This window comes from Triticum dicoccoides, chromosome 6A, assembly GCF_002162155.2.
Source record: "Triticum dicoccoides isolate Atlit2015 ecotype Zavitan chromosome 6A, WEW_v2.0, whole genome shotgun sequence".
Classification (NCBI taxonomy): domain Eukaryota; kingdom Viridiplantae; phylum Streptophyta; class Magnoliopsida; order Poales; family Poaceae; genus Triticum; species Triticum dicoccoides.
In genome coordinates this window covers 458,437,895-458,451,258 of record NC_041390.1, presented here as the reverse complement: position 1 = coordinate 458,451,258, position 13,364 = coordinate 458,437,895, and positions in this window count along the sequence as shown.

Sequence of the window (13,364 nt, the reverse complement as noted above, 5' to 3'; positions counted from 1 at the left end):
CCGCAGCAAGACGACGATCTTATTGCTGAAGAGATACCTATTGATACCTCCAGTCCTGTCAATCAGCCCACAAGTTCCATTCGGATTGAGAAATCCACCGGTCCAATAGAGCCTACTGACAAGCCAACAGCCCTAGTGCAAACCGGCGATGCCAAGGATGATGAGGTTGTCATTACTGGCATTGGCCATACAGAGCAAAGCAATCTTGTCGCTTTATCCAAACATACTGCCAAGGAAGGATTTGCTGCCTTTGGCAAAGGCAAGTGGAATGCTGATCTGGCGACTTACGCTGCTCTGAACGCCCACGATATCCATTCCGGCTATATGAACCGACTGTATACCAGTCGTGACTATGAAGCCGGTCTGGTTAACATGATGAAAGATAAGTATGAGGTAACTTCCATATGCTCTTTCCTGCTTGTATGCTTCAATTCTTGCTGACTCTCCTAGCCCCCAAGGGTCGGTTTGTAATCTTCTTTCAAACTGGGACTTACTAATATAAATCTTAATGCTTTGAAATTCGCTGATGTAGCCCCCAAGGGTCGGTTCAACTTAGCGTAGTTAAACCGGGACTTTAAGTAATTGAGATTGCCGCATCAGAATATATATGAGCAAATAGCCATTAGCCCCCAAGTGCCAAGTTGAATACTTGTATTGATCTTGGGACTTTGTAAGCAATTGAAAGATGAAGATCGAATATGCATTAGCCCCCAAGTGCCAAGTGCATAACTTGTTATGTGGTTGGTACTTCAATCCTTGTACCATTTTGTTGAAGCATATAACTGTATGCATGCAGGCTGAGCTGAAGACGAAAGAAAGCCAAGTCGCCGATCTCCAAGAAAACCTGAAATCCCAACAAGCTGAAACCTCCAAAGCAAAAGAGGAATTAGCCAGCGCTTTAAGTGCCATGGAACAGCTTAAGGAGAGCTTCAAGAAGAAGCGGGCGGATTGGGCCACTAAAAAGTCCGCTTTAATCAAACGAGCAGAGGATGCCGAGGCTGCGCTAAAACCGGTGGCAGATGAACTGACCAGCATAAAGCGGCACGTGCATGCCATGACCACTGCTATCTTTGGTAAGCCCGTTTGACTTCTGAATTGATTCTGCCGTCTTACAGAGCTGCCGTTTTGTTAACCCTTTATGATATTTCAGGGACACGCATTGATCACTTGGGGTCAGATGTGCGGAAGAAATTGAAAGCCGCCTATATGTTGATCGAACAAATGTACCCTGGTGCACAACGTATCATCTGTACTGCATCCCACAACAAACCGGCGCCCACTTTGATTCAAGACACTCTAATGAAACTGTCGGTGCTTCCTGCCCGGGTTGAAGAACTGAAGAAATCTGCTGCTCGAACCGGTGCGATCAATGCCTTAATCCGAGCAAAAGCTTGGGTGCCGGATTTTGATCCTATTGAAGTGGCTCAGGGCTATCCCAGCTTGAAGGAAGATGGGTCAGAGTTTGGTGAAGCGGATCTGCGAGCAATAAACCGGGAGGTGCGTCCACTAGCTTGTCGATTGGCTAAAGAAGCAGACTTGTCTCATTATCAAGCCCAATATGACAATCAGAACAAGCGAATAGCTGCACCAATTCATGAATCGGAAAATCTTATCCCTCCAATCCGTAAGCATACTTACGCTCCCGATATTGACCCGTCATTGCTGATCCATGATGAAGCTGTCTTTCAAGCATTAATGGGAATCGACTGGACAACTGTTGATTTCCAGCCGCTGGGTAGAGAAACTGAAGCTGAAGCGGCGCGGGATGATCCACAACCATCAGGCCAGGCTGGTGGCCAAGCTTGAACCGGAAGCCGGTTTAAAACTGCTTCTCCCTTGTGAAAAACAATGATCTTATTATGGGCATCATGTTGCCTTGTAATAGGCTAGCTGATACTTTTGATGTTGATATGCCTTTGTGCATAATTACTGCAACTTGCTCTTCCTTTGGGTGATGAACTTTCCAAAGTACTTTCTGCAATAAAATATCTTAAAGTGCCACCGCGGTTGTACCGTCAGGCATAATATGATGTCTGCATACATGAAATCAAAACATCCGAAATTTTTAAGTATATGACCAAATTTTTGAGATACATAATACCTGCCATCGTTGAGCGTGAAGTTGGCTTGTCCAATCTTGAAGCGGAGTTTTATAAACCCACACTGTTGGAGGAGATAGCAGCTCCTATATATATATATATATATATATATATATATATATATGATGCCGGTTTACCATGTAAACCGTGCCGGGTTATAATAAACACCGTGTTACTCCATAATAGGATGTTAACAAAAAAATCAAAACGGGCCAATAGTCTCCGGATTAAAATGAACCGTGTTTCGTCAATTGACAGTTTAAACCGGCTTAAAACTTTGTCGGTTTAAAAAACGCAATAAAAAGAAAGCAATATCTTTCAAAGAAAAATGTGAAGCAAAGGCAATGACAAAACCGTTTGCAAAAAGAGGCTTATTTGAGCTGATCAGATGGCATTACCATGGTCGAACACGACCAAGCTCCCGATAGGTGTAGCTATGGTTCAAGTCAGCCAGGTCCCCAAATGAAACCGTGGCATTTATGCCGATCAAGTGGCATGGCAATGGTTCGGGTTCGACCAAGCCCCCAAGTGATTCTGTGGCCTTAAGCCGATCAAGAGGCATGACTGGTTCAGACGTGACCAAGTCCCCAAGTGATCTGGTGGCTCTCGCCTATCAAGAGGTATTGCATTGGTTCGGACACGACCAAGCCCCCAAGTGATATAAAATGACGCTTTTTAAAAAGCTAACTCAAGGGGTAAACCAGAGGCCGCTTTAGAACAACTCCGTGTAACCACACATGATGTAAAAGAACAGATACCCCGCTTTAGCTGAGGTTCCAGTTTATTATATTTATTCATAATATATACATCATCGTAATATGTACATAAGTAGAGCCAATGGCTCAGGTATAGTAAGGCCGAAGATGAGCTATGTTCCACGGCCTGTTGATCTCCTCCTCTAATGTACGTGAGTCTTTATGCTCTCGAATATCGATCAAATAGTATGACCCGTTGTGCAGATTCTTGCTGACCACGAAAGGCCCCTCCCAAGGTGTGGATAGCTTATGCATATCAGTCTGATCTTGGATGAGCCGAAGCACCAAATCTCCTTCCTGAAAGGTTCTGGTTCTGACTCGGCGACTATGATAACGACGAAGATCCCGTTGGTAAATCGCTGATCGGGCGGCTGCTATGTCACACTCTTCATCCAACCGGTCCAAAGCATCTTGCCGTACTGTCTCGTTGTCCGCTTCAACATAAGCCGTCACACGAGGTGAATCATGACGGATATCACTGGGGAGAACCGCCTCCGCTCCATAAACCATGAAGAATGGTATGTATCATGTTGATCTATTGGGTGTTGTATTGATGCTCCATAACACAGATGGTAATTCTTCTACCCAACAACCCGGCGTTCTCTGCAAAGGAACCATGACTCGGGCTTTATGCCTCTCAAGATCTCTTGATTAGCCCTTTCTGCTTGACCATTGGACTGTGGGTGTGCCACTGATGAAACGTCGAGCCGGACATGCTCCCGTTCGCAGAACTCCTTCATGGCACCCTTGGACAAATTGGTACCATTATCTGTGATGATACTGTGTGGAAAACCAAACCGGAAAATCACTTTTTTGATGAACTGAACCGCCGTGGCTGCGTCACACTTACTAACAGGTTCTGCCTCCACCCATTTTGTGAACTTGTCAACCGCCACCAAGAGGTGGGTCTTATTATCTCTGGACCTTTCGAAAGGCCCAACCATATCCAGCCCCCAAGTCGCAAACGGCCAAGTAATTGGAATCATTCTCAATTCTTGAGCCGGCACATGAGCACGTCTTTAAAACCTTTGGCAACCATCACATCGTCTGACCAGATCCTCCGCATCAGCATGGGCAGTTAACCAATAGAAGCCATGACGAAACGCTTTAGCCACCAGAGATTTTGAACCGACATGGTGACCACAATCTCCTTCGTGGATCTCACGCAAAATTTCACGACCTTCTTCAGGAGACACACAACGTTGAAACGCCCCTGACACACTGCAATGATGCAACTTGCCGTTGATAATAGTCATGGACTTGGATCACCAGATTATCTGTCGGGCCAGAGTCTCATCCTCTGGTAACTCGCCCCGGTTCTTGTACGCTAGGTAAGGAAGCGTCCAATCCGGAATAACATGAAGAGCTGCCACCAATTGAGCCTCCGGATCAGGAATAAGCAAATCCGCTTCACCAGGGATCTTGACCGACGGGTTGTGCAGCACATCCAGAAAAACATTGGGCGGGACCGGTTTGCGCTGAGAGCCCAGCCGGCTTAAGGCGTCCGCCGCTTCATTTTTCCGCCGGTCCACATGGTCCACCTGATAGCCTTTAAAATGACCTGCAACAATATCCACCTCACGACGATATGCTGCCATGAGTGGGTCCTTGGAGTCCCAAGTGCCAGACACTTGTTGAGCCACGAGGTTCGAGTCACCGAAGCACTTAACTCGATTTAGATTCATCTCCTTAGCCATCTAGAGACTATGGAGCAAGGCTTCATACTCAGCTGCATTGTTAGTACAAGGGAACATTAAGCGGAGAACATAACAAAACTGATCACCTCGTGGGGAAGTTAATACGACTCCAGCCCCCGAGCCTTCCAATTGCCTGGATCCGTCAAAATGGATGGTCCAATATGTGTGATCCGGCTTTTCTTCAGGTGCTTGCATTTCCGTCCAATCATTAATGAAATCAATAAGCGCTTGAGACTTAACCATCGTCCGAGGCACATACTTCAAACCGTGCGGCCCAAGCTCTATAGCCCACTTGGCAATCCGTCCAGTTGCTTCCCGGTTCTGGATGATATCCCCCAAAGGAGCAGAACTGACCACCGTAATTGGGTGCCCTTGGAAGTATTGTTTAAGCTTCCGGCTTGCCATAAAAACTCCATACACCAGCTTCTGCCAATGCGGATACCTTTGCTTGGACTCAATGAGTACCTCGCTGATATAATAGACTGGACGTTGAACCGGATGCTCCTTACCTGCCTCCTTTCGCTCCACCACAATAGCCACGCTGACCGCCCGAGCATTAGCAGCAACATATAGCAGCAACGGCTCCTTGTCAATGGGAGCGGCGAGCACAGGCGGATTGGCCAATTGCCGCTTTAAGTCCTCAAATACTTCATCAGCAGCGGAACTCCAGACAAACTGATCCATCTTCTTCAACATCTGATACAAAGGGATTGCCTTCTCACCAAGACGATTGATAAACCGGCTTAACGCGGCAATCCGGCCTGCCAGGCGTTGAACGTCATTGATACACTTCAGTTTAGCCAGGGAGGTGATGGCTGTGATCTTCTCCGGATTAGCCTCAATTCCCCAATTGGACACCAGAAAACCCAATAACTTGCCCGCCGGTACACCAAAGACACACTTGTCCGGATTAAGCATCATCTTGTATGTCCTCAGGTTATCAAAGGTTTCCTTCAAATCCTCAATCAGAGTCTCCTTCTCCCTGGATTTAACCACGATATCATCCACGTAAGCATGTACATTACGGCCAATCTGCTTGTGAAGACAATTTTGCACACACCGTTGATAAGTTGCCTGGGCACTCTTGAGCCCAAAGGGCATAGACACATAGCAGAAGGCTCCAAAGGGAGTTATAAATGCCATTTTCTCCTGGTCCTTAACTGCCATTTTGATCTGATGATAGCCAGAATATGCATCCAAAAAACTTAAACGCTCACAACCCGCCGTAGCATCAATAATTTGATCAATACGGGGGAGGGCAAAAGGATCTGCTGGACAAGCCTTATTAAGATCTGTGTAATCCACACACATGCGCCAGGTGCCGTTTTTCTTAAGGACCAGCACCGGATTGGCAAGCCACTCAGGGTGAAAAACTTCAACAATAAAGCCAGCTGCTAAGAGCCTGGCTACCTCTTCTCCAATCACCTTGCGTCTTTCTTCGTTAAACCGGCGGAGGAACTGTTTCACCGGTTTGTATTTAGGATCCACATTAAGGGTGTGCTCAGCGAGTTGCCTCGGTACACCTGGCATGTCAGAGGGCTTCCATGCAAAAATGTCCCAATTCTCACGGATGAACTCGATGAGTGCGCTTTCCTATTTCGGATCCAAGTTGGCACTGATGCTGAACTGCTTGGACGAATCGCCCGGTACGAAGTCAACAAGCTTAGTTTCTGCTGCTGATTTGAACTTCAGGGCCGGATCATGCTCCGTAGTTGGCTTCTTTAATGGAGTCATGTCCGCCGGATCAACATTGTCCTTATAATACTTCAGCTCCTCGGTGGCACAAACCGACTCTGCATAGGCCGCATCTCCTTCCTCGCACTCCAAAGCGATTTTGCGGCTTCCGTGAACCGTTATTGTCCCCTTGTGACCCGGCATCTTGAGCTGCAAATACACATAACAGGGCCGTGCCATAAACTTGGCGTAGGCCGGTCACCCAAACAGGGCGTGATATGGACTTTGGATTTTCACCACTTCAAACGTCAATGTCTCCGACCTGGAATCATGATCATTCCCAAAAGCCACTTCCAGAGCTATCTTACCAACAGGATATGCTGATTTGCCAGGTACTACACCGTGGAACACCGTATTGGATGGTTTGAGATTTTTATCTGTTAGTCCCATACGATGGAAGGTCTCATAGTACAAGATATTAATGCTGCTCCCTCCATCCATGAGCACCTTGGTGAACTTGTAACCTCCCACCTGAGGCACCACCACCAGAGCCAACTGACCTGGATTATCATCCTGGGGAGGGTGATCCTCTTTGCTCCATATGATTGGCTGTTCAGACCAGCGTAGATAACGAGGTATGGTTGGTTCAACAGAGTTGACCGCCCGCCTCTGAACCTTCCGGTCTCGCTTGTCCAAGCTAGTGGTGAAGACATGGTACTGCCCACTGCTCAACTGCTTTGGGTTGCTCTGGTAACCTAACTGTTGTTGTTGTTGGTTGTAACCACACTGGTTGTTATGACTATTTTGATTATTATGTCCGCCCGGATTACCATTAAACCCTGAACCGGAATTTCCTCCACCGTAACCCGGCCCGGACCCTGAGCCACCGCTGGAGCCGTGATCATACCGGAAAGCATTACAATTCTTGAACTCCTGCATAATGAAGCAATCCTTCCAAAGGTGGTTTGCTGGCGCCTCCTTCGTCCCATGTCTTGGACAGGGCTGGCTCAGTAGATAGTTTAGGCGGTCTGGGTTAGGGTTGGGTGCCCCACTGCGACTTTTTGGTTTACCCTTGCGTCGCTGGCCATTATCCCGCGTGTTGGTATTAGCCACAAAGTCCATATTACCATCCGCTTTACGCTTGCCTCCACCACCATTGCCTGCCCAGTGATGCTGCTGACCTTTGGAGTTGATGTTCCTCTTTCCCTTCCCTACCTTGCCATCATCAGATTCGGGATCCTTGGTACTATCAGAATCAGCATACTTTACTAAAGCAGCCATGAGGGTCCCCATGTCAGTGCAATGACGCTTCATCCGTCCCAACTTCAGCTTTAGGGGCCCAAACCGGCAGTTGCCTTCTAGGGTTAATACTACGGTGTCAGTGTTGATGCGGTCTGATGAGTGCAACACTTGTGAAACCCGGCGCACCCAATGAGTCGTTGATTCTCCTTCCTCCTGGACGCATGCAGCTAAGTCCACTATCGACATAGGCTGTTTACATGTATCCTTGAAATTGCTGATAAACCGGGCTCGTAATTGGGCCCATGAACTGATAGAATTAGCCAGCAAGCTTTTTAACCAAGTACGGGCCGTTCCTTCAAGCATCATGGTGAAGTATTTCGCACATGCCGCGTCATCCACATCAAGCATCTCCATGGCCATCTCATAGCTCTCCACCCATGTCTCTGGAGGTTGATCCGCCGTGTAATTTGGTACTTTGCACGGGCCTTTGAAATCCTTGGGCAGGCGCACATTGCGTAAAGCGGGGATAAGGCAAGGCACCCCCAAAGAACTAGAAGTAACACCAGGTTCGATCGAGATAGTTGGACGAACCGGCGTGAGCTGCCGAGCCTGATGTTGTGCGGCTAACTCGGCCTCCCTGCGCGCTCGGGCCCGGTCCACCACTTCCTGAGCGTTATCAGCACCACCCGCCGGGTTGTTGCCACGGGGTGCTCCGCGTTGTTCATCCATATGTCTGCTATAGCTCTGGCTTGGACGGGGGGTCGAGTGGATCCGGCCGCGGCTGTACGAGTATGCTTCCTGTTGGACCAAAGCTGTCCTCAGAAGCTCCTTGACCCGTCGCGTCTCTACTGCCTGCGGCGAGTCACCTTCAATTGGAATGGCCTCCAGCCATGCAGCAGCGGCGACGAGATTGTCCATTGGGTTGGAGTAGTGACCCGGAGGTGTTAAAACAGCCTGAGGTATAACGGTGTTTTGATGAGGCGGGTCCATCCGACGAGGCTGAACCGGCGCACCGGTCCCAGGAGCTTCCGCCCGGTTTCCCTCCAGCGGATTACTGGTTCCTGCTCCCGGGGTGTTGAAAAGGTCTCTGGCCTCGAAAACCGGAGGCAAACGGGATCGGTGCTTCCTCCTCATGACTTCATGCGACGCGCTCTGGTCCAACATGAGCCTGTAGGCTTGTGCGTCTAGAGCGGCCCGCTCTGTGGCCATCCTGGTGTCCTCAGCTGCCAGATCCTCCTTGGCCTGGGTGATCTGTTCCTTCACCTTTGCAATCTCCGCGTTGTGAACACCCTGATCCGCCGGATTAGCTTCCGCCATAAGCACAGCCAATGCATCAAATAGCTCTGATAGAACTTGAGCCGGCGGGCGCACAGGGCCTCCTGCCTCGGCAGCCGTCGCCGCTGCTGAACCGGAGGTTGTTGCCACAGCGGTCGAAGAATGAAGCGCTGCTTGTGTGCCGGCCATGAATATTCCAACCCGGTTGGGCAGATCAGAGGGGTCTGGAATACTGTCGCCATCGGAACAGCCCCCAATCCGGCCGTCTTGTAGCTGATAAAGAGATTCGGTTTCTCCGGTCGATGACTCGACATCGGAACAAACGACGGTCTCGCCGCGAGATTCCGATGCATCCTCATAACTTCCTCCATGGATGACTCCCACGAAGGCACACTTCATGGCCGGTTTAACCCGGGCGGATCGCGCACGCTGAGCCGTCTCGACGAGGTCGGTGCAGATGTCTGGCTCAGGGCCCGGTTCACCGATCTTGCCAATGAAAACATGAATGCCACCAAAGGGGACCCGGTATCCGTACTCAACTGAGCCGGTCTCGGGGCCCCAGCCTGCATCGTCGATGTAGAGCTTGCCGCGACGACTCTTAGTCATCCAGCCTACAGCGTAGCCCTCGAGTCCTTCAAAGCGGCCCTCCAAGAACCTGAAACCATCGTGCGATAGCCCCACGGTGGGCGCCAACTGTCGTGGTTTTGTCACGGCAGATGTCCTAGAGAAAGGACTTAGTCATGGAGCCATCGCAACGGGTTAGCTTGAAGGGGTTAAAGCGGACACAGGGATGCAAGAGAGTTTATACTAGTTCGGCCCCTTCGATGAAGGTAAAAGCCTACATCTAGTTGTGATGGAATTGATGGGGTTTCGATGACTAGGGAGCAAACAAGCTTCGCCTAAGTCTCGAGTTGTTGTCTGTCGTCCTTGAACCGCCGCCGGGTCGTCCCCTTATATACACGGGTGACGCCCGTCGGTTCACAAAGTCCCAACACCGGTCCATATTCATATCCGGGTTGGTCTCTCCTTATAGCTAACTTACAATACAAGTTTATATACAAATGCCGGTTTATAGCTACAAGTCTCAAACCGAGTACGGGCCTTAGGCCCTCATCTGTCTTCTTGGGCTTTAGCACTCTTGAACTACTGATGAAGTTGACCCGGCCCAGATAGGCCAGTTTACGCCCAGCAGTAATATCCCCAACAGTGATGATCATCATTATTAGAGCATTGTCCCAGTGAGAAAAGGATGATGGAGACTATGATTCCCCCACAAGTCGGGATGAGACTCTGGACGAAAAATAAAAAAAGGAGGCCAAAGAAGCCCAAAAAAAGAGGCCATAAAAAAAGAGAAGACCCAAATAAAGAAATATAAAAATAAAAAAAATGAGAGAAAAAGAGAGAAGGGACAATGCTACTATCCTTTTACCACACTTGTGCTTCAAAGTAGCACCATGATCTTCATGATAGAGAGTCTCCTATGTTGTCACTTTCATATACTAGTGGGAATCTTTCATTATAGAACTTGGCTTGTATATTCCAATGACGGGCTTCCTCAAAATGCCCTAGGTCTTCGTGAGCAAGCGAGTTGGATGCACACCCACTAGTTTCTTTTGTTGAGCTTTCATATACTTATAGCTCTAGTGCATCCGTTGCATGGCAATCCCTACTCACTCACATTGATATCTATTGATGGGCATCTCCATAGCCCGTTGATACGCCTAGTCGATGTGAGACTATCTTCTCCCTTTTTGTCTTCTCCACAACCACAATTCTATTCCACCTATAGTTCTATATCCATGGCTCACGCTCATGTATTGCGTGAAGATTGAAAAAGTTGGAGAACATCAAAAGTATGAAACAATTCCTTGGCTTGTCATCGGGGTTGTGCATGATTTAAATATTTTGTGTGGTGAAGATAGAGCATAGCCAGACTATATGATTTTGTAGGGATAGCTTTCTTTGGCCATGATATTTTGAGAAGACATAATTGCTTTATTAGTATGCTTGAAGTATTATTATTTTTATGTCAATATGAACTTTCGTCTTGAATCTTTCGGATCTGAATATCCATATCACAAGTAAGAAGAATTACATTGAAATTATGCCAACTAGCATTCCACATCAAAAATTATCTTTTTATCATTTACCTACTCGAGGACGAGCAGGAATTAAGCTTGGGGATGCTTGATACATCTCCAACGTATCTATAATTTTTGATTGCTCCATGCTATATTATCTACTGTTTTGGGCAATACTGGGCTTTATTTTCCACTTTTATATTATTTTTGGGACTAACCTATTAACCAGAGGGCCATCCCAGATTTGTTGTTTTATGCCTATTTCAGTGTTTCGAAGAAAAGGAATATCAAACGGAGTCGAAACGGAACGAAATCAACTAGAGAAGTTATTTTGGAAGGAAACCTACCGGATAGACTTGGACCCTACGTCAGAAGATGAAGGAGGAGCTCACGAGGGTAGGGGGCGCGCCCACCCCCCTGGGGCACGCCCCCCTGCCTCGTGGCCCCCCTTCGGTCCACCGACATACTCCTTTCACCCATACATACCCATGTATCCTAAAACTTCCAGAACGGAGATTAGATCGGGAGTTCCGCCGCCAGAAGCCTCCGTAGCCACCAAAAACCAATCTAGACCTGTTCTGGCACCCTGCCGGAAGGGACAATCCCTCTCCGGTGTCCATCTTCATCATCCCAGTGCTCTCCATGACGAGGAGGGAGTAGTTCTCCCTCGGGGCTGAGGGTATGTACCAGTAGCTATGTGTTTGATCTCTCTCTCTCTCTCTCGTGTTCTTGAGATGATACGATCTTGATGTATCGTGAGCTTTGCTATTATAGTTGGATCTTATGTTTCTCCTCCCCTCTACTCTCTTGTAATGAATTGAGTTTCCCCTTTGAAGTTATCTTATCGGATTGAGTCTTTAAAGATTTGAGAACACTTGATGTATGTCTTGCCGTGCGTATCTGTGGTGACAATGGGATACCACGTGATTCACTTGATGTATGTTTTGGTGATCAACTTGCGGGTTCCGCCCATGAACCTATGCATAGGGGTTGGCACATGTTTTCGTCGTGATTCTCCGGTAGAAACTTTGGGGCACTCTTTGAGGTCCTTTGTGTTGGTTGAATAGATGAATCTAAGATTGTGTGATGCATATCATATAATCATACCCACGGATACTTGAGGTGACATTGGAGTATCTAGGTGACATTAGGGTTTTGGTTGATTTGTATCTTAAGGTGTTATTCTAGTACGAACTCTAGGGCTGTTTGTGACACTTATAGGAATAGCCCAACGGATTGATTGGAAAGAATAACTTTGAGGTGGTTTCATACCCTACCATAATCTCTTCGTTCGTTCTCCGCTATTAGTGACTTTGGAGTGACTCTTTGTTGCATGTTGAGGGATAGTTTTATGATCCAATTATGTTAGTATTGTTGAGGGAACTTGCACTAGTGAAAGTATGAACCCTAGGCCTTGTTTCCTAGTATTGCAATACCGTTTACGCTCACTTTTATCACTTGTTACCTTGCTGTTTTATAATTTCAGATTACAAATACCTTTATCTACTATCCATATACCACTTGGATCACCATCTCTTCGCTGAACTAGTGCACCTATACTTACCATTGTATTGGGTGTGTTGGGGACACAAGAGACTCTTTGTTATTTGGTCGCAGGGTTGCTTGAGAGAGACCATCTTCATCCTATGCCTCCTACGGATTGATAAACCTTAGGTCATCCACTTGAGGGAAATTTTCTACTATCCTACAAACCTCTGCACTTGGAGGCCCAACAACGTCTACAAGAAGAAGGTTGTGTAGTAGACATCAAGCTCCACTTAATTTGTAGTATTGTCTGTGCACTTTGCCATGCCATGCCTCATTAAACTGGACATGCATCATACTTGGTTGTGCATCATGCCATGCTTATGTGATGGTTGTTTACTATGTTGTTTGCTTCTTTCTGGTGTTGCTTCTTCGGGCTAGTTCCGATAACGCCGCGTTTGTGAGGATTCGTTCGACTTCGTCCGTTTGTCTTCTTCATGGACTCGTTCTTCTTCCTTGCGGGATTTCAGGCAAGATGACCATACCCTTGAAATCACTTGTATCTCTGCTTGCTAGTTGTTCGCTCTATCGCTATGTCGCGCTACCTACCACTTGTTTATCATGCCTCCCATATTGCCATGTCAAGCCTCTAACCCACCTTCCTAGAAAACCGTTGTTTGGCTATGTTACCGCTTTTGCTCAGCCCCTCTTATAGCGTTGTTAGTTGCAGGTGAAGTTGAAGTTTGTTTCATGTTGGAACATGGATATGTTGGGATATCACAATATCTCTTATTTTAATTGATGCATCTATATACTTGGTAAAGGGTGGAAGGCTCGGCCTTATGCCTGGTGTTTTGTTCCACTCTTGCCGCCCTACTTTCCGTCATACCGCTGTTATGTTCCTTGATTTTGCGTTCCTTACGCGGTTGGGTGTTATGGGAACCCCTTGACAGTTCGCTTTCAATAAAACTCCTCTAGCAAGGCCCAACCTTGGTTTTACATTTGCCTAACAACCTATTACTTTTCCCATGGGTCGGCCAACCCGAGGGTCATCTT